At 35.5% G+C, this 5,553-nt stretch overlaps 1 pseudogene; it reads left to right on the forward strand.

Annotated features, from left to right (window-relative positions):
* The first annotated feature begins 693 nt into the window (after positions 1–693).
* Positions 694–2,067, forward strand: LOC123838714 (eukaryotic translation initiation factor 3 subunit E-like; annotated as a pseudogene).
* The last annotated feature ends 3,486 nt before the right edge of the window (positions 2,068–5,553 follow it).

Genomic DNA, 5,553 nt, shown 5'->3' on the forward strand with positions numbered 1-5,553 from the left:
ACATAAATGAATGTATGATGATGTTAGTAAGTGAAATAGAAAAACAACAAAAAATTAGCATTTATAGGTATATTCATTTTATGGCTATGTAATAAATTATCATAAATGTAGCAGTTTAAAACACACATTTATTATTTCACAGTTTTTGTAGCTCCGGAGTCCAAGCAAGGCTTAACTGGTTGTCTCCTCCAGCGCTCACAAGGCTGCAATCAAGGCATTAGCCAGACTGCCTTCTTTTTCAGAGGCTTAACTGGTGAGAAATCCACCTCTGAACTTTCTCAAGTTCTTGGAATAATTTATTTTCTTGTAGCTATAAGACACATGGCAGCTTGCCACTTCAAAACCAGCAATGGAAAGAGACAGGGAGAGGGAGATGGGAAGCAAGAGAAAGAGTGAGAACAAGAGAGAGAAATGCTAGCCAGATGGATACCACAATCTTAGCAATCTTTTGTAAATGTAATCACAAGCATCTTATCACCTTTGCAATATTTTATTGTTTACAGCAAGTCACATGTCTTCCTTGCACTGAGGGGAAGGATTATACAAGAGTGTGAACACCAGGAAACAGAGATCATGGAAGTCACCTTAAAGTCTGTCTTCCACTGAAAATAAAAGTTATTTTAGATTTGTTGAATTTGTGAATCTTTCCTGTGGCTATGTCAAGAAGGTAGTAGAAACCTTGCCCTTGGCAAGATGGCGGAGTACGACTTGACTATTTCCATCACACACTTTTTGGATTGGCATCTTATCTTTTCACTGCTTGAGCTTCTCTCCATAAACAGATTTATAATGAAAAAGAATTATTACGAGGGAAATTGGATCTTCTGACAAGATCGGGCGCGTTCAGATTGGTATGGCCGTAGACGAAATTCGATCTTCTTAGTGATACCAACATGGTCGACTTTGCTATGGATTTATACAGAAACCTTGATTTTGATGATATTCCACATGCTTTGAATGAAAAAAGTGCCACCGTTGTTGCACAACTGAAACAGCTTCAGGCAAATGGAACCAATTGTGAAGACACTTGAAGACCCAGAAATTACAAGGCAGATCCAGTCAACCAGAGATAGTCAGATACGGTTTGACTATCTGGTGGGCAGGCGTGGTTTTAGGCAGGAGTATTTAGATATACTCTAAAGGCATGCAAAATTCCAATATGAATGTGGGAATTACTCTGGAGCAGCAGAATATCTTTACTTCTTTAGAGTGTTGGTTCCAGCAACAGACAGAAACGCTTTGAGTTCACTCAGGGGAAAACTGGCCTCTGAAGTCTTAATGTAGAATTGGGATGCAGCTATGAAATACCTGACATGGTTAAAAGAGACCATAAATAATAATTCTGTGAGTTCTCCACTTCATTCTCTCCAGGAAGCAAACATAGTTCATCCACTGGTCTTTGTTTTCTTCAACCACCCCAAAGGGCATGATTACATTATTGATCTTTTCCTTTACCAGCCACCATATCCTAAATGCAATTCAGACGATGTGTCCACATACTCTACACTATTTTGACTACACCCATCATTACAAACAAAGGTGTTCAAAAATGCCAGCAGGTGCTAAAAGATCTAGTTAAAGTTATTCAACAGAATGTTACACATATAAAAACCCAGTTACAGAATGTGGTGAATGCTTATATGTTAACTTTGATGTGTCTTGGAAAAAGCTGAGGGAATGTGAATCAGTTCTTGTGAAAGACTTCTTGGTGGCTTGTCCTGAGAATTTCATTGAAAATGCTTGTCTCTTCATATTTGAGACTTTTAGCCGCATCCACCTGTGTATCAACATTAATATGTTGGCAGACAGACTGAACATGACTCTGGAAGAAGTTGGAAAGTTGATTGTCAATTTGATTAGAATGCAAGACTGGTTGCCAAGATTGATTCTAAATTAGGCCATGTAGTTATGGGTAACAACGCAGTCTCACCCTATCAGGAAGTGATTGAAAAGGTGAAAAGCCTTTCATTTAGACACCGGATGTTGGCCATGAATATTGAGAGGAAATATAATCAGAAAAGTAGATCAGAGGTTTCTAACTGGGCAACTCAGGACTCTGACTTCTGAAGAACTGTGTAAAGACGAGATGAAAAAACTATAAAATAAAGATGAAATAATAAAACCATTATATAAAAGGTGGCATACATTTTAGAAACAATATATTGAATATAAATTTTGGGAAATTTGAATAAATTGGTTGTTACATTAAAAAAAGAAGGTAGTAGAACATGCAGTATGATTTGTAATCTTTTAAGACTACAAATATTTAATATTTGAACAGCACGCTGATAATAGTCCACACTTTCTATTAAATTTATGGGATAGAAAAGAAAATAACTTGATGTCAATTTCTCTATTTTAGAATAAATTGATTTTTTTAGCATGATTCAGGCAAGGAAAGGAATAAATTTGCTCACCTAGATCAATTGTGCTATGAAGTTTTAAGAATAATTTTCAGGAAACATAATGAGAGATATTTTTAAAGTGCAAAGTTATGTGCTAGCATAAAACAAGAGCAAAAAAGCAAGGATGAATGTCAGTTCTGTACCAATGGAGTCATTGACCATATGTTCTCTTCTCTAGTCCAGGGATAAGAAAAATCATTGTCACAATGCTGTTAATCAGTTCTGTCAGTCAATTCTCTAGCAATCTGTCTCAAATTTTTACTAAAGGAACATAGATAAAATATGATCACTTGGCTCAAGATTAACCAATCTGAACTATAACAGTTAGGCAAGAACTTTGCAAACTCCCTGGCAGGTTTAATGATAAAGGAAAAGAAACTTTTCATGGGCCATTTAATTTGTGGGACTTTGGTGGGGATCTTTTGGGAATGTTGATAGTAATTTACCAAGTACAAAAGGTAAGAACAAAATAGCAATTATTGATGGAATAATAGTACTCCAGATGTATGGATAAAGTAACTCTAGGCAGATTCTTTACTGAGTGGTATGAGCAAAAATGACAAAATGGAGAAAATAATCACAGAAAAGATATTAGAAAAATTTAGAGACCATTTAAAAATGAATTCAGCTAAAGCAGACATAAAAATCTGCTAAAGATTTTGTAGAGCAGTAATTCCAACAGGAAATCTAACTGAAACGATCAACAACAGCGAGCAAGTTAAATTTCAAGTGTAATTAACTCACTTTGGGTTGAAAATCTCATTGACTTAGGAAATACAATATTACAGGTAAAGTATCTCTGAATTTATGGGAGGATTTTTAAGCAGTAGAACCAGATTGACATAGAAACACCTTCAGTTACATAAGGAGTTGGGGAATATGAAACAGTAACAGCAGAGGGAACAGGAGCCAATGTTGGGGCAGAGAACAGCTATGTACTATCCCATTAATTCAGGTTTGAGAGGACTTGCTATTGGAAGCAGAGTTGTGTTAGGTAATATGCATTTCCCAGCTGAAGAGTTCCATCAACCCTTGGAAATTCAAACAGAATTTCAATTGTCTATGTAAAGGTGCAGTTTTTGGAGAATAAATTTTATGCCTTACATAAAATTCTCATTGGGATATATGACCCCCAAAAGTCCTAAGATGTAAAACCCTGTTAAAACTAAATTACGTTTTTTAAAAGAATCCTTCTCCCTTTAAGAGCAAAGAGGACCAAGGACATCTGAATGAAGCTTATCTGCTAAAACTGACTAAAGTCTAGCCCTTGTCATATATTTGCCAAGGAGGAAGCCCAGGAAAATTGTTGTATGGAGAATGATGTTTCAGAATACAAGAGCTGAATTTCTTCTGTGGATATCTTTGTTGTTGTTGTTCAGGGCCAGAAAATAAAAACCAAGGAATAACTAGCTATAGCTGTTAAAAATAAGATATTTAAATGAGGAAAAAAACACTTTTTCTAATTATTAGTAATTGCATAGGCAATTAGGAAAGCATCACTTATCACACTCAAATATAATTTGACTAGACCATTCCTGAAGTTGAGGTTTTATAGAAATGGACCCCCCAGAGATTATTTCACAGTGATTTTAGACAAAGACTTGTTCATGAAAAAATTCACTGGATGGAATTAAACAGGCCATTAGGACTATGTTCACAACTATTGCAGTAGGGGTCAAGAGTATTGCAATAAGACAGAAAGATTGAACTCCACCAATTCAAAAGGCAGGAGAACTTTTAAACACTGGGATGAGCTACTAGAAAAATTCTGGAAGATGTTAGGGGAGAGGGAGTTTGGTCAACATGCTTAGGTCATCTCCGTTTGCTAACTGGTCCTTATCTAAGTTTGGCTCCTGCCCACCCTCAGAAACTGGGAGATAGAAACTCGTCCTTGAGGATTACATTTCAAAGGGATGACTCCCAGATCCTTGTGAAAAATATTCCTGGGTTTGTAAAACCAGCAAGAGGCTGGGAGAAGATTCACACCTCAAAAAAGTAGAAAAGTAGTTCACAATTGTAGTTTCTAAAGTAAGTAAAAGGAAGGTCAGAGGCTTGTGGTCAGGAAGAAACCTATCTAAAGTTTAGTCGAGCTGAGGGGAAAGAAAGGCTCTCTTGGTCAGACTCTTCTGTTGTTCAATACTTTCTTTGCATGACAGCTATATTCTCAACCAAGATAGCTGCAGTCCTTATATGGAAATTTGAAATTAGTAGTGTTTTTCTTGAACAAAATCTATGGAAGATCTTAGACTCCGAACCGCCATACCAAATACCATTACCACAAAACAGAGAGCACTGTTTTTCCACTTGCCACTTTCAATTTACTAAACCATTCAATTTTCTCTGAAGTAAAAAAAAAAAATGTATATGCACAAATATTTGAAGGGCTTATTATAACACTTATGCAGCCTGTGAAATGTTTCTTCTAGAGTTTTAAGGCCTTTGCTGAATTGGCTGAATTTGTTTAGTGCAGTAAAGCTAACTATTCTTTTGCTTACACTGCTGTAAATTTTGCTTATTGTTATGTATAATGTATGAAGAAGCATAAATGTACAATGTATCTTTTGCAGGAAGATTATGAACTAAATCAAAAGCATTTCCAATATAAATAATAAAAGAGAAAAGACAATTTAAAATAGAACCAGAAAAGCTTAGACACACAAATAAAATTTCCAGAGCTACTTGAGAAAACAATTATCTAAGGCAGTTTGTGGGTACAGGGCTTGGCTATTGTTAGAACTCACTGGAGATATTTTTCAGTTAATATGTGCAACTTAATGTTGCAACTTACTTTAATTTCTGATGAAAGAAAATCACTCAATTTTTTGGCTTTTCTTATATCTGATTGAGGGGGAAAAAAGAATTTAAAGTATTATCCACAAAAGAAAGGACAGGATATTTGTTAAGTGGGAAAAGTTTTCTAAAACCTAATTGGTAATACTAAGTATTCAAACTACAAGTAGAGAAACTATTGAAAGATGCCACTAGAAAAGAACCTTCTTAGACACTGGATAAGGTCAATATGATGTAACTTTGGCATTTATGGAAAATGACAAAGGAACAAATGGCCCCAAATAGGACAGTCTTTTAATGTAACGTCCCTCGATTTAATACTTAAGTAAACTTGAAATACAACCAATTCAGAGCCAAT

Source organism: Mirounga angustirostris, unplaced genomic scaffold, assembly GCF_029215605.1.
Source record: "Mirounga angustirostris isolate CCGP_5_RB_7025 unplaced genomic scaffold, mMirAng1.0.hap1 SCAF_3, whole genome shotgun sequence".
NCBI classification, from domain to species: Eukaryota; Metazoa; Chordata; class Mammalia; order Carnivora; family Phocidae; genus Mirounga; species Mirounga angustirostris.